Source organism: Oryctolagus cuniculus, chromosome 9 (genome assembly GCF_051225735.1).
Source record: "Oryctolagus cuniculus isolate XC-2025 breed Fujian yellow rabbit chromosome 9, ASM5122573v1, whole genome shotgun sequence".
NCBI lineage: Eukaryota > Metazoa > Chordata > Mammalia > Lagomorpha > Leporidae > Oryctolagus > Oryctolagus cuniculus.
The window spans coordinates 89,522,822-89,543,726 of NC_142875.1; the positions used below are offsets into that span (position 1 = coordinate 89,522,822).

Sequence of the window (20,905 nt, forward strand, 5' to 3'; positions counted from 1 at the left end):
ATTTTAATACAACTATATGTTTTTTTTCCAGCCTCCCCTACTTTTATCATTAGTTTTTATTTAGTTTCTGTTCCTATGTTCATTTATAGCAAGTTTCTCGGCCCTATTTGCTTCCTCCTCCTTTCCAGAAACTTGCTTTCCTGTTTCTGTTTCTTTTTTGTTGGGGTCACGTGCGTTCCTCCTTTGGGGTGCGCTGCAGGTGCCAACTGTGGACTCCTCCGGACAGAGGACTGGTGAGTAGGGGCTCAGATGACCCTTGGTCCTCATGCCTTTACCAGACGTTTCCATCCTTCGAAGTTTCCAGAATTGCTCTCCTAGGGGTTACTCTGAAGGCAGAGCACCACGAGAAGGCGTCGCTGGAGGGAGGGGCCACCTTCCCTGACTCTGTTGGGACAGCTGCCGTCTGGCGTTGCGACTCAGCCCCGTCATCCAACTTCTTCCCAACCGGAGCGCCAGGCCGGAATCGGATCCCCCTTTCCCCGCGAGCCCTCGCCGGGGCCCGGGAGTCCCGCGCTGCGGGAACCCGCGCGGGGAGGCAGGGGGCGGGCCCGGGCGGGGCGGGGCGTGCGTGCGGTGTAGAAAGGAAGCTGCCGGCTGCGAGCTGCGTCCTCGAGCCCAGGGGACTTCGCGCACGGCCCGCGGCGGCGGCTGGCTGGTGAGTAGCCTCTCCTGCTGGCGGGCGCCCCGGCTTGCGCTCCCTCCCCCGCGCCTTCGGGGTCCGCGGTGAGCTCCAGTTCAGGGTCCGCCACTCGTCAGCTCCCCCTGGGCCGAACCCAGCCCCCCTGCGCCCTGTGGTAGCCCGGGGAGGGGAGAGCAGACTGGGCCGTAGGGTGCCGCCCCCGACGTCCACACTTCAGCAACCACTCCCGCCTGGGTCTGCTTCGGAGTGGCTGCGACGCCGCCGGAGGGGCACCTTCCTGGAGCTGGCCTGGCGCAGGAGCAGCCCTGTCTTGCGGAAGCGGCGCACCCCTTGGAGGGCAGGAGGAGGCTTTGTCTCCTCCACATGACACGTGGCCCCGAGCGCGCGGGCAGCGAGTGAGTGAGGGGCCCTGGGCCAACTCCAGAGATGCAAAAACCGATGGGAAGGGGCCGTTTAGATCCTCCCGGACCCACGGCAGGGCCCAAACCCCAGACCAGATTTAAACCTTAAACTCTGATCCAAAGCACTTTCTCTGCACCTGCAGGGCCCGTGTGGCCAGAGGGGACAAGGCATTCCCTCCAGTGACTTGGAGGTGGTTTGAAATGATGTGCTGATAGCTACTGTAGGAAACAGTGTTTTGAATGGGTTGAGTGATGCGTTGAGTGACCGAATGACCTCAGGCGTTCTTGGGAGAACTCAGAGACCCTCATCACTGAGTGGCTGAGCTGACACAGTTTCGTTTCTGCAACTCACAAATATGAATGTGCACCTGGAGCTGGGGTCGTGATGGCACCATAGTGCTGGCAGTGAGGGAGTGGCTTGAGCAACACAGAGAGGCCTTTGGAGGTGGGTTTGGGCCTGGGCCTCCTGGGATGGCAGATGGTCTGTGACAGACCCGGGGAGGTGGGGAGGCACAGGGCAGGGACCAGCAGGGAGCTTCTCACACGACTCTGCGACCCTGTGACTGCACTAGGAGAGCTGGGGGAAGCCCCAAAAGATGTTTTTCCACATTCCATCTCCACCCAGGCAGCGCACTTGACTCACCCTGAAATGGAGACACAGGCATATCTCCTGGGCTGTCCTTTGTTGAAGCAGACTCTGCACCAGGGCCCCAGAGTCCCCTGGGAGTCAGCGATGACTCTCTGCAAGAGAATCTGGTCTCAGAACCAGGAGGAAGGTGGCTTTGAAAGTTTCTGCGGGTGGAGCTCTAGGGTGGGCATTTGATGTCAGAGCCTTCAGATAAGTAGAATTCCAGTTTTCTTCTGTCTCTAATGTGAAGTGGACAGGTGGAGACTGAGCAGGACGCTGTGAGTGTCAGTGTTCAAAGCCCAGCGCCATCCTCACAGGACAGGGAGAGTCCTGGTGCTGGTACCCAGGCACAGACTCTATGCTGTTGGCTCACGAAAAGACTTGCTCTGGAGCTGTGGCCACTGGGAGTGTTTCCGTGCCTGTTCCTGTGGTCAGGATGCACTAGGTAGGGGCTGAAAGGGCAGCTTGGGCAGCAGTGTCCCTGCCCACCCCACTGGGCTTCCAAACACAGGACCTGATTTCAGCTCCTCAACTGCCACACCTGCTAGTTACCAAAGGGGCCACTTGTGCCCTTGTGCTAAGCCATTGATGCAGGTTTGAAGCAGGCAGCTGATTGAGTCTGAAGAGAGGAGGAAGGGCTTGGTCAGTTGTAACACACGGAGCTTGCTATGTGCCACAGACACAGGTAAAAAGGCTCTGTGTGCTCATCAGCTCAGACATCACAGTAATTAGAGACCGGGTTATTGTCCTCATTCTTCAGGTGGGGAAACAAGCAAGGAGAGTTACTTGCCCAGGGTCACAGCCAAGGGTGTCAGGCTCCACACTCCACCTTGCACTGTCCTGCGTGGAGGCCCAGACCTCCCACTCCTCCAGTCCATCGCCTAGACCTGCTGGGTGAGAAACAGAGTGCATGCCTTTCTGTGCACCTGCCTTCCCAGCTGGGTTGCAAGGAAGCCAGAGTTGGGCGGGGACAGTGTGCAGGTTTAGTAGGGCAGTGTCAAGGGCACCCTAGCAGCCTCCTACAGCCCCTCCCCCTCTCACAGTCTTTATTTCCTTCCTCCTCCTCTCTGCCTTAGTCCAAATAGGGAAGTTTCAACTAAAAGACAAACAAGATTGTCGAAATTAACCATAAAGCAGCCATTTCTGGAGGTGCTGATGGTTTGCAAATTAAATTCTTGGTTGGCGTTTCAAGTGTTATGTCCAGGAGACATAGAAGCCACCAGCTAAGAAAACAAGGAAGTGGGTTGTTTGAATTACACTGCCCTCGTGAAGCAAGTGGGCCTTACTGAGTCTTCTCAGCTTAGGGGTTTTGGGAGAGAGAAGGAAGGGGTTTGAAAGGGAAGAGACCACCATTCAAATCCTGGAGCAGACTTGAGTGGGGTTGAACTCACCAGAATGACAGATGTTCTGTCCTGGTGGCCATGGGCAAGAGGGGGCTGCACAGAAGTGAGTCTGCGGCCATGTGGGGAGAGGCCTGTCACCTGGGTCTTCCTGCCAGGGCTTCTGCTGTTGTGGATGAGATTCCCCCAGCCATGCTGATGGCTGTGCTGCTGACAGTTGGGCAAGGCAGAGCCTGCCTTGAGCACTGGCTCCTTCATGAGTTAACAAACCTCTGAGTCCTGTGGCCTGGGTCAAGGGTAGGCTGGTCTTTGCAGGTCCAAGTGCAGTATGTGTGTCTGTGTGTCTGTGTGTAGGATCCAACTTGCTGAATCTCCCTGTGCTTGTTGTACAGGTGCTCCCTGACTTACACTGGGATTACATCTTGATAAACTCACAGTAAGTTGAAAATATTCTAAGTTGAAAATGCATGTTAGGGCAGGCATTTGGCCGGGTTGACCACGTCCCCTGTTGCAGTACATGGGTGTTCAATACCCAGCTCTACCTTTCTGCTAATGCAGGTCCTGGGAGGCAGCAGTGATGGCTCAAGTGATTGGGTTCCTACCACCCATGTGGAGACTTGGATTGAGTTCCTGATTCACAACTGAGGCCCAACCAGTGCAGGCATTTGGGGAGTGAACCAGTGAATGGGAACTCCATCTCTGCCTCTTAAATAAAATTTTTAAAAAATTAAACAAATTCATTTAGTGCACCTAACATACCACACCTTGTAGTTTGGCCTGGCCTGTGGTTGGGCACAGGCATTTCACACAAAGCCTGTTCTGTGTAATTTATTGACTGCCATCCCAGAGTCAGAAACAGAATGGCTGTATGGCTACACTTTCCATTGTAAAGTGAAGACATTGTGAGTCAAACCATCTTGAGTTGGGGCACTAGTTCATATTAATTCTTGCAGTAATTCTGCAAGCTGTGTAGATAGGAAGCGTAGGTGCTGTGGGGGCTGTTTCTCATGAGTGATTTGTGCCTGGACCTATGTTCAGCTGGCCACAACTCTGGGCCTGGACTGGGACATGCCTTAGGTGCTCCTGCTTGGGTCCCCCACACTGTCCTAAGCCACAGAGAGGGGAAGGGTCTTTTTAATGGCCGGTACATGCTGGGCACCTTCCCTGTTTTCTCATGTGGTCCTCACAAGGCAGGGAGTAGCCCTTTTTACAGATGGGGAAAGTGAAGTCACGCTGTGGATTCGAAGGCAGATATGACCTTTCCAACTTTAGGGGCTCCTCTGGGGACCAGGAGTACATAGGCCTTTTTTATGTATGTATTTATTTTTTTAAGAAAATATTTATTTGAAAGACAGAATGACAGCAGAGAGAGAGAGAGAGAGAGAGAGAGAGAGAGAGAGAGAGAGGAAAGATCCTCTGATTCACTCCTAAATGACTGCAACAGCTGGGACTAATCCAGGTCAAAGTCAGGAGACTGGAACTCCATCCAGGTCTTCCACCTGGGTGGCAGGGGCCCAAATACTTGGGAGAACTTCCACTGCTTTCTCAGGTGTGCTAGCTGGATCAGAAGCAGAACAGCCAGGAATTGAACCAGCACTGTTATGGGATGCTGGCATCACAATCCACGGCTTTACCCACTGTGCTGCAACACCGGCCCTCACGGGCCTCTTACTAGGCAGGTGAAGTTAAGGACTGGAGCTTCTCTGGGGTTCATATCCATTCTGCAGAGCCAACTGAGGTCAGAGCAGGGGACCTGGCGGTGGGTGCCAGGCATGGGGTAGTAGATGGGAGTGGAAAGGGGCTGTGGCATGAAGACACCTGGCAGATGGCAGACGTGTGTACCTCTGGGGTCAGTGCAGGCCCATGATCTGTTGCCGAGGAACTCAGTTTCTATGATCATGAGATGCCTCTGGAATGTACATGACACAGTCTGGAGGCAGCCTGCTGCATGCATGAGTCCCACCCACCATCTGCCACGCTCAGCTTAGCTCAGTGTGTTATTAATACAGAAGGCACCATCTGTGAAGTCAGACCTGGCATCCGAGGGGGCTGGGAGAGGCCTCTGTACTAGGCAAGCATCTCCCAGAGACAGGAAGGAGGAGGCCTCTCTGGCATCTGGTTGGAGGAACTCTGAGCTTGGCGTGCTGGAGGTCACTGCTTCGGGGACTGACTCCCTTCCTTGCCTGGGCCCAGCACTGCACAGCTACTCTGGAATCCAGGTAGGCCCTGCTGAGGCTGAGGCCATAAAAGAAGCTTGATCACAGCCTCCCACAGAACTTCCCAGGAGGGCTTCCTCACGTGGCCCTGGGAAGGGAGGTGGTGTGGCTCTGGGCAGCTAGCTGATGCAGGCTGGCTGATTCCAGGGGCGGTGACAACACAGCTGTGGCAAGGGTGCTTCCTGCAGCCCATCACACCCTCCCCACCTGCTGGGCATCTCCATTCCTCTTATAGCCCAAACCTGACTTCACCTGTGGCCCAGGCAAGGGGAGGCTGGCTCCTGGCTGGGAGACCACCTGACACCTGGGATCCACTGCCTCCAAAAGCTGCTTTTCCTTCCCTGTGTTTCTCCTTACACCCTGGAATGCATCTGACCTCCAAACCCTTCCTTGCCTGGCTGACCAGGGACTGGTTCAGAGCCCCTGCTGGAGGAGCTCCATGGGTGGTGTTTCACCTGTGAGGGACCACAGTGGCAGCGTCTTCACAGAGGCCTGCCTTCTCCCCGGCTGTGGGTTGCGATCCCTCTGCAGATGAGGAAAGAGTTTTCTGCCAGGCCATGGAGAGCTGCTGTTACCCACCACAGGCTCCTCTGGTCATGTTGCTGGCCCTCTTACCCTCTCTTGAGATTACCACATCCTATATCAGCGTGCCTGGGTTTCTGTCCCAGCTCCACTCTGATCCCAGCTTTCTCGCTCTCTCTCTCTTTTAAAGATTTATTTATTTATCTGAAAGTCAGAATTACACAGAGAGAAGGAGAGGCAGAGAGAGAGAGAAAGAGAGGTCTTCCATCCGCTGCTTCACTCCCTAATTGGCTATAATGGCTGGCTGGAGCTGCGCCTATATGAAGCCAGGAGCCAGGAGCTTCTTCCATGTCTCCTATGCAGGTGCAGGGGCCCAAGGACTTGGGCCATCTTCTACTGCTTTCCTAGGCCATAGCAGAGAGCTGGATCGGAAGTGGAGCAGCTGGTTCTATATAGGATGCTGACACTTCAGGCAGCGGCTTTACCCGCTATGCTACAGTGCCAGGCCCCCCAGCTTTCTCTTAATGCATACCCTGGGAGGCAGCAGGAGACGACTGGAGTGGTGGATCCCTGTTTCTCATGTGGGATTGAGTTCTGGGCTCCTGGCTTCAGCCTGGCCCAGACCTGGCTGTTGTGGGCATTTGGAGAGTGAACCAGTGGATGGAAGCACTCTTTCTGTCTCTGTGACTTTCAAATAAATGAATAAAATTTTTAAAAATTTAACTCATTTGGAATGTATTTCATATATCACAAAATTCATCCATTTAAGTATACAGTTGACAGGTGCTTAGTATATTCAGAGCAATGCAGTCATCACCACAGTCTAATTTTAGGACATTACAGCACCCCAGAAAGAAACTTTTTTCACATAATTGATAACTTTGCTTTCTTCCTGCCTTCCCACCTTCCCACCCTGGGAAACCCTAATCAAGCTTTTTCTCTATGACTTTGCGTACTGTTGTGGATATGTCATATAAATGCAATCATGCACTATATGTTCTTTTTTTTTTTCATTTTAAAAATTTATTTATTTGAAAGGCAGAGTATCAGAAAAAAAGAGATCTCCCATCCTCTGGGTCTTCCACGTGGCTGGTAGGGACCCACCATTTTCTGCTGCTTTTCCAGGCGCATTAGCAGGAAGCTAGATCTGAAGTGGAGCAGCAAGAACTGGACCTGATGCTCCAGTGGGATGCCAGTGCCACAGGTGGTGACTTGAGCTGCTGCTCAGCAATGCCAGCACCACTCTGTGTTCCTCTGTGACCAGCATAAGGTTTTCAAGGATCATCCATGTTGTAGCTCGGAGCAGTGTTTCATTCCTTCTTTTGGCTGAATAATATTTTATTGAAATGGATATACCACATTTAAAATTTTTCTTTTTCAGTATTTTATTTATTTGAAAGGCAGAGTTAGAAAGAAAGATAGATAAATAGATATATATAGAGAGAGATGTTCTATCCACTGGTTCACTCCCCAAATGACTGCAATGGCTGGAGCCAGGCTGCTTCAAAGCCAGGAGCCAGGAGTTTCTTCTGGTTCTCCCATGTAGGAGCAGGGACCCAAGGACTTGGGCCATCTTCCACTACCTTCCCAGGCACATTAGCAGGGAGCTGGATCAGAAGTGGAGCAGTGGGACTCAAATCGGTGCCCATATGGGATATGCCAGCACCACAGGTTACCCACTATACTACGGCACCAGCCCCAAGGACAATTTTTAAGTGAAACAATCTTTATACAAATATAAAATGATAAAACGAACATGTCTCAAAAGAATTCATTCAGCTAATGAAGGAACTAGCAAGGTGACATAACCAGTTTCTTAACAATGTGAATTCCTAAGGTGCCTTCCAATTCTAACATCTACTTTTATGAATGGAAAACCAGCAGCAGAGAGCTACAAGAAGACAGCCCACTCCCTACTCCCCTCACCACTGCCATCAGAGCAGGAGAGTCCAGTTCCCTGGGGGCAGAGCCAGAAATAAGGCCCAAGAGCCCTGGGCTTCCTCCTTCCCTCAGCCAGGGACCACAGGCTCTCTGCCCATGCTGATGTCTTTCTCTGGTTGGACTCCACCAGTTCACTCACTGGGAAGAGTCAAATTTGTCTTCCTGATAAATAAATAAATAAATAAATAAAATATTTTAAAAATTGTTCTTTAACAGTTAAAAAATTTTAAGATTTATTTTACTTATTTGAAAGGCACAATGACAGAGAGAGAAGGAAAGACAGAGAAAGAGATTTTCCTTTCTCTGGTTCACTCCCCACATGGCTGTTACAGCTGAGGATGGACCAGGCTGAAGCCAGGAACCAGGAACTCCATCTGGGTCTCAAATATGGGTGGGCAGGAACTCAGACACTTGGGCCAGCTCCTACTGCTTTCCCCAGGCACATTAACAGAGAGCTGGATCGGAAATGGAGCAGCCAGGACTCAAAGCAGAGCTCTGTATGGGATGCTGGTGTTGCAAATGGTGGGTTATTAATTTGCTGTACCACAAGGCTGGCCACCATGGTTGCTTTTTTTAAGATTTATTGATTTATTTATTTGTTTGAAAATCACGCAGAGAGAGAGAGTGAGAGAGAGAGAGTCTTCCAACTGCTGGGTCACTCCCCAGTTGGGAGTTGCAGCCAAAGCTGCATCGATCCGAAGCCAAGAGCCAGGAGCTTCTTCCAGGTCTCCCATGTGGGTGCAGAGACTCAAGGATGTGGGCCATCTTACACTGCTTTCCCAGGCCATAGCAGAGAGCTGGATCGGAAGTGGAACAGCCAGGACTCAAACCAGCGCTCATATGGGATGCAGTACTGCAGGCGGTGGTTTTACCTGCTACACCACAGCGCCGGCCTCCGTGGTTGCTTTTATTTGCAAGTCTCTTGAATGTCTGGCTGAATGGAATATGTATGGATTCTCAGTTCATTGCAGTTCTTCATCATCCAGCCTCTGGAAAACTCCACAGTGTGCTTTCTTGGGTGAGAATTGTTACCAGTCATGGAGGGGAAGGCGGTTGCAGGAGTCAGTTTCATGGGTTCTTTTCCTCAGCTTAGCATAGAAATAAAAATCCAGGAAACAGTTTGCAAAGAGGCAGAAACTTTTATTTCACAGAAAAGCATATGGTCTGAGAGGAGACCAGATGAGAAGTGCTCAGGGTTTTTAAAGCATTATTGTTTTTTCTGTTGGGTCATTCTATGGGGGTGCCCTTTGGACGGGGGTTTTACATATGGTATGTTGATTGGCTTGGGGCTCATGGAGATAGTGGGGGTCTCCTGGAGACAGCCTGTCTCCTTAGGGGCTGAGCCCCTACTCTGCCAGCTCTGGTGAAAGATTGCACCCACCCTGAAGGTGGGATTTAAAACCGCAAGGTCACGCATGCTGCAGGAGAAGCTATGAGTGGGGGAGATGCCGGCTGCCTGGAGACAGGTTTTCCAGCCACAGCTGGCGGCCTGCCTGTGCAGGACATTCTACCTATGTCTGATGGGCCCACAGACCCCAGCCCCACTGGGTGACCTCAGGAATGAGAGGAATAATGAAGATAATAATAATAATGGATAATTGTTATTGTGTTTGTTGTGAAGTATATTTGACCTCATGGATTCTGTAGGAGGGTCTCAGGCACCCTAGGGTTTATTGAAACATACTGTATCCTAAAGTAATTTACTGGTGTGTTCTAGAGTGTGGGGTTGGGGAGGGTATAGTGAAAGACAAAACTTGGAAACTGAGTTTTATTGCATGGATTTTAATATATGAGTCCAAAAGGAAGCAATGAAACATGCCACAGTGTTAGGCAGATTTGCTCGCTTTAATGTGCTGTGTTCTTTGTCGCTCACAGATGCTTTTGAATTCAAAGAGAAAGATTATTTCTCTATGCATAGCTGATATTGTGAGTGGCAGAATTTTTGGTGCTTTATGTTGACTTCATTATGGTCTTGATTTTTTTTAATAGGGTGGAGGACAAAGAACAAAAGTTCACCATTTATGAGAGCCAAGAATTGCCAGTTTCATTAATAGGTAACCAGATCTTGGCTCGCAGGATTCACTTTGCCTTTGACAGCGGTTTTGATGTTGCCTTCCAAAGATTGGACCCTACATTTAGAAGGGAAAAATTTTCAAAACACTTTATATTTTTTTTTAACTTTTATTTTAAGAATATAAATTTCCAAAGTACGACTTATGGATTACAATGGCTTCCCCCCATACTGTCCTTCCCACCCGCAACCCTCCCCTTTCCCACTCCCTCTCCCCTTCCATTCACATCAAGATTCATTTTCGATTATCTTAATATACAGAAGATTAGCTTAGTATACATTAAGTAAAGATTTCAACAGTTTGCTCCCACACAGAAACATAAAGTGAAAAATAATAGATGATTTTTTAAATGATGATGAAATCAGATCAGACTTATTGTCATGTTTAATCCCAGTGAGAGTCAAGTTGGGAATTGATAATTTCTTTCTTTTTTTTTTTATAGAAGATCAGTTTAGTATGCATTAAGTAAAGATTTCAACAGTTTGCACCCCCATAGAAACACAAAGTGAAATATACTGTTTGAGTACTCGTTATAGCATTAAATCTCAATGTACAGCACACTAAGGACAGAGATCCTACATGAGGAGTAAGTGCACAGTGACTCCTGTTGTTGACTTTACCAACTGACACTCCTGTCTATGGCATCAGTAATCTCCCTATGCTCCAGTCATGAGTTTCCAAGGCTATGGAAGCCCTCTGAGTTCTCCGACTCTTATCTTGTTTAGACAAGGTCATAGTCAAAGTGGAGGTTCTCTCCTCCCTTCAGAGAAAGGTACCTCCTTCTTTGAAGACCTGTTCTTTCCACTAGGATCTCACTCACAGAGATCTTTTTGCCAGAGTGTCTTGGCTTTCCATGCCTGAAATACTCTCATGGGCTTTTCAGCCAGATCCAAATGGCTTTAGAGCTGATTCTGAGGCCAGAGTGCTATTTAGGACATCTGCCATTCTATGAGTCTGCTGAGTATCTCGCTTCCCATGTTGGATCACTCTCCCCTTTATTTATTCTATCGGTTACAAGACACTTTATATTTGAAATTAGCATTGAGACTCTCAGAGGGTCCCTGGAGAGTCACATAGGTTTAGTCATCCACCTTATAAGAAGAAACATACCATAAACAAAATTAGATTTAAGTCTTCCTATCCTAAGAGCTATGAGTAGCCAAGAGTAGTTGTCCCATTAGTAGAGGGACTCCTGAAACCTCTGGTGGTGTTTGTGTAGATAAAATGCTATCAGTGTAAATATCCAGAAATTGTGGGCATAATAGGAGTGGCCTTGCTGCACATAATACACTTTTGTCTTCAGGGGAAATGCATACCACATGTTATGAAGTCGTTATGGATAGGACCCCAGAAGAGAATTTGACTCTTCACTCTTCTGGTCGTGTTGGTCGGAAAAAGAAATCAGAGATAGTCAGTCTTGGTCCTCTATAGATAGTTTGGGGATTTTGTGCCTCTGTGTATGTGCGTCTTCAACAAAGGAAAGAATCAGAACCTTGTAGGAAAGGACTGTACTAGCTGAACCAGGCTGTTGTTCTAACATCTCTTTGGCAACTTCAGAGCCCACCAGTGCCCTGGGGCAGGATTTCCAGGGTTCTTTCTAAGTGGGAAGGGTTATAGTGTTATGAAAGCGGACTGCTGGTCCCAAATCCTGAGAACATGACTTGGACTGGACCAAAAGCACTGATGGGGGAATTGTTGATGTTTTAACTTCTGTTTTCTAAATGTATGAGGGACTTTTTACATAGGTTCAGCATAAAGAATCTGTCCTTTTTCAAAGAAATTTTTTATTGTGGATAAATTTGATAGAAGATTTGCCATTTTAACCAGGTTTTTAATTTTATTTTTATTTTGTTTGAGACAGAAAATGAGAGAGCTCCTATTTGCTGGTTCACTCTCCAAATGCCCCAAATGGCTGGACTAGACCAAAGCAGGAGCCAGGAACTTGATCTGGTTCCCCTCTGTGATCAGGTTCCCCTCAGGGACCCAACTACCTGAGCTGCCTCCCCTCCCCCTGTCTTCATTAGCAGGAAGCTGGAATCAGGAACAGGAGCAGAAAACAAAGCCTGGCACTCTTGTGGGAGGTGGGCTCCTTAACTGCTGAGCTACAGGTCTGCTCCTGATCATTTGTAACCATAGTTCAGTGGCATTAAGTACATTCACATCTCCAGAACTCTTTGAGCCTTCTAAACTGAAACTCTATGCATTAAACATTAACACCCCGTTCTCCACCCATCTCCACCCCCTTGGCAACCATTGAACACTTTTTCTGTGAATTTTATTACCTTAAGTACTATTAGAAATAGACTCACACAATATTTGTCCTTTTGTGACTGGATTATTTTGCTTAGCAGCGCTTTTCTAGGTTGTAGCATGTGCTGAATTTTCATTCTTTTTAAGGTTACATAACGTTCCATAGTATGTGTATACCACATTTTCTTGAATGTCCACTGATGGACATTCAGGCCGTTTCTACCTTTCAGCTATTGTGAGCAATGCTGCAAAGAACATTAGTGTACCAAAAGCTGTTCAAGACCCTGCTCTCAGTTCTTTTGCATGTATACTCAGAGGCAGAAATCAAGATCAAATGGAAATTCTATTTTTAATTTTTTAAAGGAACTAGCATTTGTGTCCTTTATTTTTAAAAAGATGTGTTTATTTTATTTGAAAGGCAGAGTTGGAGAGAGAGAGAAAGAGAGAGAGAGAGAGAATCTTCCATCTGCCCAAATGGCTACAACAGCCAGGGCTGGGCCAGGCCAATGCCAGCAGCCAGGAGCTTCTTCCAGGTCTCCCACATGGGAGCAGGGACCCAAGCACTTGGGCCATACTCCGCTGCCATCCTGGGCACATTAGGGAGCTGGATCGGAATTGGAACAGCCCCTATATGCGATGTAGACATCTTAGCAGCAGCTTTACCTGCTATGCCACAACACCGGCCCCCATTTGTGTCCTTAATCTAAAAATTAGGATGTAATTGGAAAGATTGGTCACATGAGCCATGTTTGTGACTGACGCCCATGTCATTAGCTATGACATGCTACGTTTAGAGGAACTGAAGTTGACCTCATGGAGCAAAGTCCACAGAATCTTCCTAGGAAAACTGGATCACAGTATGGTCAAGGTCACATCCTGGCAGGCCCAGACATGTACTATATTTGGGGGATGTGAGTAAGAGCCTGAATAGATGCACAGATACTGGAGGGTCACGGATAAAAACAGAACTCTGATCACACCTGCAGCAAACAGCCCAGGGAGGCAGCTGCTGGCTGGCAGACGGGTAGGGGAATGACTTCCATAATTATCAGCCCCAAATGGCTGGAGCTTGAATAACTGACAGATTCCCTGGTTTTTTGTCCCGTGACTAGTCAGAGAAAATGAAAGGCACCTGTAATTAGTGGGCTGTTCAGTTCTCCTCCACTGGTATGCAGCTCCACAGGCCGACAGCCTGCTTGCAGGGCCTGCCTGTGGCCTTGCCTTTATCTTCTTCGTGGAGCTTTTCCCCTCTGGTTGCTTTTGAATCTCTGGGTGAGTCCTGTGCTAGTGCAAGCTCTGAATGCACAGCCTTTGTGCTTGGCATTCGATGGGCCTGCATTTCTCTCCATAGGGGCCATGCTCCCTTATATACACTGCAGGTGAGACCTCATGAGTTTCCTGTTGTTGGCTTCCTGCCCTCTGGATAGCAAATCAGAGAAGCTTTCAGAGGTCCACTCTGAGATTCCTTATGACGATTTCCAGGTGGAAGTTGATTTTGTGACCTTGGTGGCTTTATATTTGTGCAGGAAATGTAAGGAGGCTTAGCTGGTAATGAACACTTTTGCCGCACCTGTAGGAACAGACAGTTCAGTCTAATGAGCTCAGCCCTGTTTTTGTATCAAAGAATATTCTGGAGATTATTCTCACAGGCAGGAAGAATGTCAGGAAATCAGAGAGGAAAGTGTGAAAGACCGAAATGAATCATCCTTTAAGGCATTCGGATCTGAAATGCCCATGAGAGCATTTCAGGCATGGAGAGTCAAGACACTGTGGCAAAAAGTGACCTACATGAAAGATCTCTGTGAATGAGATCCTGATGGAAAGAAGGGGCCATCAAAGAAGGAGGTACCTTTCTCTGAAGGGAGGAGAGAACTTCCTCTTTGATTAGGGCCCTGTCTAAATTATGTCGGAGTTTGTGAACTCGAGGCTTTCATAGCCTTGGCAGCTCATGACAAGAGCCTCGGTGATTACTGACGTCATAAATAAGAGTGTCAATTGTTAAATCAACAACAGGAGTCACTGTGTACTTACTCCCCATGTATGATCTCTGTCCTTAATGTGTTGTACTATGAGAATTAATGGTAAAACTAGTCTTCAAACAGAACTTTATACTTTGTGTGTCTGTGTGGGTGCAAACTGTGGAAATCTTTACTTAGTATAGAGTTGAACTTGTGTATATAAAGATAATGAAAAGTGAATCTTAATGAAGAATGGGATGGGAGAGGGAGTAGGAGGTGGGACAGTTGGGGGTGGGAGGGTGGTTATGGGGGGAAGAACTGCTATAATCCAAAAGCTGTACCTATGCAATTTATATTTACTAAATAAAAGCTTTCTATAAAAAAAGAAAGACTCTGAAATGGGCCAAAAGCATTTCCCCCATTGTCTTGAGCTGCCTCCTAACTATGTAAGTTGTAGAAAACAGGTATTAACACAAAAGATTTCGTCCATAGAAAGGCAAATGCATTTCTCCCAGTGAAATGCACTTGGTTTCTGGCTGGGGGATGTAAGCATTCTGTAAATTCATTTCCTGTTTCCTCCTTGCATATTTGTACGATTCTCAGTGGTCTTCACATCTTACTGTTTCCCCAGTAAATAATGAGTTAAACACAGTCTTTAACATGTTCACCAGAGGAAACCAAAGGGACCAGAAGGAAACCCATATTCTCCAGACCCATTTCTCTGATGGGGATACCAAGGCCCCAAAACATAGGGTGTTGGAAAGTCCTTTCCCTGCCCACTTCTTTTTCTGGTTAGTTCTTGGGTGTTCTTCAGGCCTGACCCGCATGGTGCTTTCTCTCCTCTGGGTTCGTAATCTAGGTCAGGTTCCTTGTTCTACTTTACGCTGTTGGCTTACCCCTTTCCTTACACCTGGCACTCAGTGGGCACTCTGAATATTTAGTGAGTGAATGATTGATAGGGTTGTTAGAGTAGCATATGCTTTTCTTTCATAGTGGTTACCATTTGTAATTATGTATTTTTATGAATACACTTCATGGGGCAGGAACACGTGGGCCATTTTTACCATCGTGCCCTCAGCTCTGTGCACAGTGCTTTGCTTGGTGAGTGCCATACTCAGTGCCATGGCTGGGTCCTGATGGGCCAGGGGAGATGGGCAGGGTTTGTTCCCAGGCTTTAGTCTAATACACCCTCCCCGGGGGCTGTTTGAGGGACCTGGAGGTCTGCATGGGAGAACAGGGAGGACCCTGTGACAGCCACAGAGAGCTCTGCCTAGCTGAGGATTTTGCTCCATAAAAAGGTCTTCTTTCCACAAGTTCTTGGGAAGATTGCTCCTGCACAGTGTAGCCTAAGCCTCAGCGTTGACTGTGTAGGGTTGGTGCTGAGCTGGGCCTTTGTGAACTGTGGGATTTTCAGTTCATTCAGGTTCACTTGGTTTCCCAGGGTGCGGGTGAGGCCTTTGGGGCCTTGCGAAGGGGAAGGCAGGAGTCAGAGCAGACCCACCGTGCTGTTGTCCACTTCCCTTTGCATTCCCAAAGACTGAGTCCTCTTTCCCAACTGCACGCAGCAACAGGGTGGTGGAAGAGAGCAGGAGTCTGTTCTGAAGTGAGCTGCAGTCAAGGATCAGCACGTGTGCCCGTCAAGGTGTGCAGGTCAAGGCCTTCTACTGATGGGTTGGTGACAGGAGCCAGAGTGTTCTTTGTGATGGCAAAGCAAGCTCAGGTTTGGGGTCCCTGGATGGATTTTGGGTTACTCTGTCTGAGCAAACAGACAAAATAGAGTGTGGTATTGGGATAGCTGTAGAGGTGGTGACTGAGTCCTGAATCTCTGTGGTTCCACCGGCTTACCCTTATCATTACATCACTCCCGTATTACATGAGTTAATCTTTAGCAATGAGTTGCTTTGCAGCCTTCAAAGGAAAGATCGAGGAACTGCAGGCTGAGGGAGAGAGCCTCGGGCCTCACCAAGCCTACACTGGATATGTCAGGAGTAGGGGCTCAGCTTCAGTCTTGCTGGTGAGGAATAGGCCCAGTGGTGGGCAGTGACCTGCCCCAGCACCCCCACTCGGGCCACTCTGCAGCCACTGAGAGTTCCTGCCCTCACTGGGTGCCCTCAGCTTCAGCCCTGTTGCTAAGAACTGGAGCATCAGCGTCCTCTTTGCCAGGGTCTTGTGAGAATTGGAGACTGCACCGGTTGTGTGCTGCAGCTGTTGCTGCCTGATGGCCATTGCCGGGTCCTTGTTATCAGCTGTGACACAGTTGGCTGTCCCCATCCTTGGGCCCCACGTCAGAAGATCCTAGCAACTACAGGGCAAAAGTACTCAGAAACAAAATGGTGTCCTTACTGGGCATGTCCAGACTTTTCATTTCTCCCTCAACAGTACAGCGGACAGCTGTTTATGTAGCATTGACGTTGTGTTACATATCATAAAGTCACCTAGAGAGGATTTAAAGTACACGGAGATTGTGTGTAGGTACTGGCAGGTGCTTGAGGGTCCAAGGATTTGTGTCGTAGAGCCAATCTCCATAGCTGCTGAGGGTGACTAAGTTGGCCATCCCTGTAGCCAGGCTCATCAAGGGACTCGAAGTCCCAATGTGCAGGTTTCCAGGCTGCCGAGGTCTTGGCTGTGCTGGTGCGGAGGTGAGGTAGCTGGTTATTGCCTCCCATTCCCTGCCCTCCTGGCCACTGGAGTTGTCCTTCTTGCTGGCACTTTTAGTTAGGACTGGGGCTTGGGGATGAAACCACTGCTAACTCAGGAGCTTTTGTGGTTTCTTGTCATATCTTCATCCCTATCGTACTGGCCCCGCTTATAGCTAACATTGACTCAGTTTCTGCTTAAAAAAGGAATGAACTCAGAGGTGTGACCCCAACACAGGCAAGTGGTCTGCCCTGAAAGTCATGCATCTCCTGAAGCCGTGGGGCCTAGGAATGCAGGCCATCCCTTTAAAGACCTCTAGGCCACCTGTTCTGCAGGAGGCAACCCCAGGTGTCCTCGAGGTCACAGCCCAATTGGGGTGCAGTCACTTTTTTATTATTAATTTTAAAAAAATATTTATTTGAGTGGCAGAAACACAGAGAGCTCCTATCTGCTGGTTTATTCCCTACACACTTGCAATGGCTGGGATTGGTCCCAGCCAAAGCCTGAAACTCAGCCCAGGCCTCCCATATGAGTGACAGAAACCCAACTACTTGAGCCATCACCACTGCCTCCCAGGGTCTGCACTGGCAGGCAGCTGCAGTCAGGAGCCAAAGCCAAGCATAGAGCCCAGGTGCTCCCGCCAGCCCCTACAGTCACTTTTGTCTTAATTCCCGGGAGCCCAGTCCAGGATGGCACTTTGTACTTCCACTGTGCTCTTTCTTATTTGATTCTAGACTTAATAGGAAAAGGCCACACCAGGGTGCTAATCACAGTCCTGTTTTTAGTGGTGAAGATTTTTAAACTGTTTAAGTGCCCAACATAGGAAGTTAATGGTATGTTGGTGCATCTGAAGACACTAGAACAGGGTTTTCAGATCAGGCACTTGACTTTTTGGTCTAGCTAAACCTGTATGTAGGATGTGCCACTCCCCTGATACCCACTATGAGCTGTCTGTATCACTTCCCCAATCCCATGACAAGCAGAATTGTCTACAGGCATTGCCAAGTCCTTCCTGAGGGCCGCAATCACCTCTGGTTGAAAACCATTGCAGTAAGATAAAGGCATTAGGATGTTTTGGAAGACTGTATTGGAGTGAGAAAATGATAACACTGTAGATGAAGGCAGAAGACTATGGAAGTTTATGTGTAGATGTGTATGTGTGTGTCTGTGTTTGTACATGCACACATCTGAAAGGAAGTCAATCAAAATGTTTGCATGAGTTATGTCTGGAGTGCTGGAGTGACAGATGAATATTTGCCCCCATGGAAATTTCTGAAGTTGACTTCTTTTTAAAAAATAATCTACTGATTTATTTGAGAAGCAGAGAGATAAACAGATCTCCCACCCCATCCCACTAGTTTATTCCCCAAGTGCCCACAACAGCCAGGCATGGGCCAGGCTGAAGCCAGAAGCCTGGAATTCAACCATATGGGTGATAGGGACCCAATACCTGAGCCATCGCCTGCTGCCTCCCAGTGTGTACATTAATAGGAACCTGGAGTCAGGAACTAAAGATGGAAATTGAACCCCAGTACTCTGATCTGAGTCATAGGTGTCTTAACCACTAGGCCATTGCCCACCTGATGTTGTTTTTAATGGGGTGGTAGAGAGATGCAAGCTCCGTAGCTGGAGGTAGAAACTAGAGTGTAATTTACTATGCAGTCACTCTGGGGAGGTTGTCTGGTTTCTGTGGCTTGTTTGTTTTTTTGTTTTTGATTTTTCCTAAATATTTATTTATTTGAAAAGCAGACTGACAGAGGGAGAGAAGGAGAGAGACAGAAACAGAGAGAAAGAGAGGTCTTCTATCTGCTGGTTTACCCCAAATGGCCACAAACAGCCAGGTCTGGGCTAGGCCAAAGCTATGAGCCTGGAACTCTGTACAGGTCTCCCATGTGGGTGGCAGGGACCCAAGTACTTGAGCCATCATCTGCTGCTTCCTGGTTGCATTAGCAGGGAACTGGATTGGAAAAGGAGCTGCTGGTACTCAAACCAGCACTCCCATGTAGAATGCCAGCATTACAAGCAGCCTAATCCTGTGCACCAGACACTGGCCCTTGAGTTTTGTCTTGAGGCTGGTAATGACTCTGGCTCTTGCCTCTTGTCCCATGGAGATCCAGAGGATGGCCTCTGGCCAGTGTCCTAGTGCTTCCCTCTGTCCGCATGCACTTGGTCCTTTGCTCTTGTGCCCTTTTCTTGCCCAAATCAGAGCCATACCTGGCCATGGCATGGTAGGGGTAGACTCTTCCAGAGTCCTCAGAGGAGGATTGGGGTGCAGTATGTGCTCCTAAGACAGGGATAGGACCAAAAAGCATGGTGGTGCCACAGTGCAGTTCCTGCTGCTGCCTGGCAGGCAGAAGCTCCCTCCCTTGGGCTGGTCTCATGTTCAGTTTCCTTTTTGGGGAGGGCTAGGGGCCCCCTCCTTTCTTTCCAGAGGCAAATTGATTGTTAATTATTTTGTTTTTTATTTCCTATGTTTTTTTTTTTTTTTTTTTTTTTTTGACAGGCAGAGTGGACAGTGAGAGAGAGAGACAGAGAGAAAGGTCTTCCTTTTGCCGTTGGTTCACCCCCCAATGGCCGCCGCAGCCGGTGCACTGCAGCCGGCGCATCACACTGATCCGATGGCAGGAGCCAGGTGCTTCTCCTGGTCTCCCATGGGGTGCAGGGCCCAAGGACTCGGGCCATCCTCCACTGCACTCCCGGGCCATAGCAGAGAGCTGGCCTGGAAGAGGGGCAACCGGGACAGAATCCAGCGCCCTGATCTGGACTAGAACCCGGTGTGCTGGCGCCACAAGGCGGAGGATTAGCCTATTAAGCTGCTGCGCCAGCCTATTTCCTATGTTTTAAGATCCATATTAAATTGCCAGGGGCCAGCACTGTGGCATAGAATGCTAATGCAGCGTCAACATCCTTTATAGGCACCAGTTAGAGTCCTGGCTGCTCCACTTTTGATCCAGATCCCAGCTAACAGGTATGGGAAAGCAGCAGAAAATGGCCCAAGTGCTTGGGCCTCTGTACCACGTGGGAGACCTGGATGAAACTCCTGGCTCCTGGCTTTGGACTGGTGCAGCCCTGAGTGTTGAGGCCATTTGGGGAGTGAACCAGCAGCTGGAAGCTCTCTCTCTCTCTCTCTCTCTGTATCTCTGCCTTTCAATAAAATAAATAAATCCTTAAAAAAAGAGATTGTATTTGGTTTTGCCTTAAAAAATGACCATTGATTTCATTTTATTCAACCTACTATTGTGTGTAGATCCACACATACACAGGCAAATACTTTTATTTATTTATTTATTTATTTATTTATTTCCTTGAAGGAGAGAGAGAGAGAAAGAGAGAGATCTTCCATCACTTCCCAAATGTCACAACAGCCAGGGCCAGGCCAAATCAAAGCTGGGAGCCATCTAGCTCTCCTACATGGGTGGCACGGGCCCAAGTCCTTGGTCCACCTTCTACTTTCCTAGGTTCATCAGCAGGAAGCTGGGACAGAAGTGAAGCAGCAGGGACTTGAAATGGCACTCCAATGTGGGATGCCAGCATTGTAGGCTGTGGCTTAGCCTGCTTTGCCATAACACTGACCCTGGCATATACTTTCTAAAATAGGATTATTCTATTCAGACTGTTCTATGGAAATTTTTGTCCAGGCTCTTTTGGATTTCTTCCTCCCTTCCTTCCTTCCTTCTTTCCTTCCTTCCGTTCTTTCGTTCTTTCCTTGCTTTACTGGGGGAAACCTGACAGACTGGAGGGAAGGGTCAAAGAAGGAAAAGAGGGAGAAGGAGAGCATAACAGAGAGATCAAGAGATCGAGAGAGAGCCACGTGTTCAGGAACAGGTCCTCTTAAAACTTTGCCAGGGGGTGGGTAGGGAAGTAGGAGCAGCAAATCCCATTAAGGTGGGGGTGGAGCTGAGGTTGAGCCATGGGGTCACCTGGTTTCCAGACATGGCAGTTGGGGCTAGAGCCTAAGATGGTGTCGGACATCTCTCTAACCTGTGCACACACATCTCTCATTCCTTTCCATGGTTAGGTCTGTTCCATTGAATGGGCATTTATTTTTTAAGTTAATCCTTAGTTGGCTTTTGTCTGGCCTCTGCTTTATGATAGGTGAAGTTCGGATGTGTCCTGGGAAGATGTAATTTTTTATGTAATTATCAAATACAGTCTGTTTCTTTATAAACATTTTATAGGAGGTCTTTTCTGTGTATGAGGAGACTTCAAAAAGTGTGGAAATGACATTAAAGGATAAGTTCATTTTGGTGCAACAGATCTTGAAATCCATGCACATGGTAAGGTCTTCAAAAACTTCATG

General features: G+C 48.4%; 1 protein-coding gene across 1 annotated transcript in view; it reads left to right on the forward strand.

Annotated features, from left to right (window-relative positions):
- Window positions 1-605: 605 nt before the first annotated feature.
- Window positions 606-20,905, forward strand: part of BID (BH3 interacting domain death agonist) — a 34,856-nt gene continuing 14,556 nt past the window's right edge. Inside the window, exons 1-2 of the mRNA XM_008250129.5 lie at window positions 606-655; window positions 3,402-3,445. The gene's annotated coding sequence lies outside the window, so the exon portion shown is untranslated. The remainder of the gene's footprint in view (window positions 656-3,401; window positions 3,446-20,905) is intronic.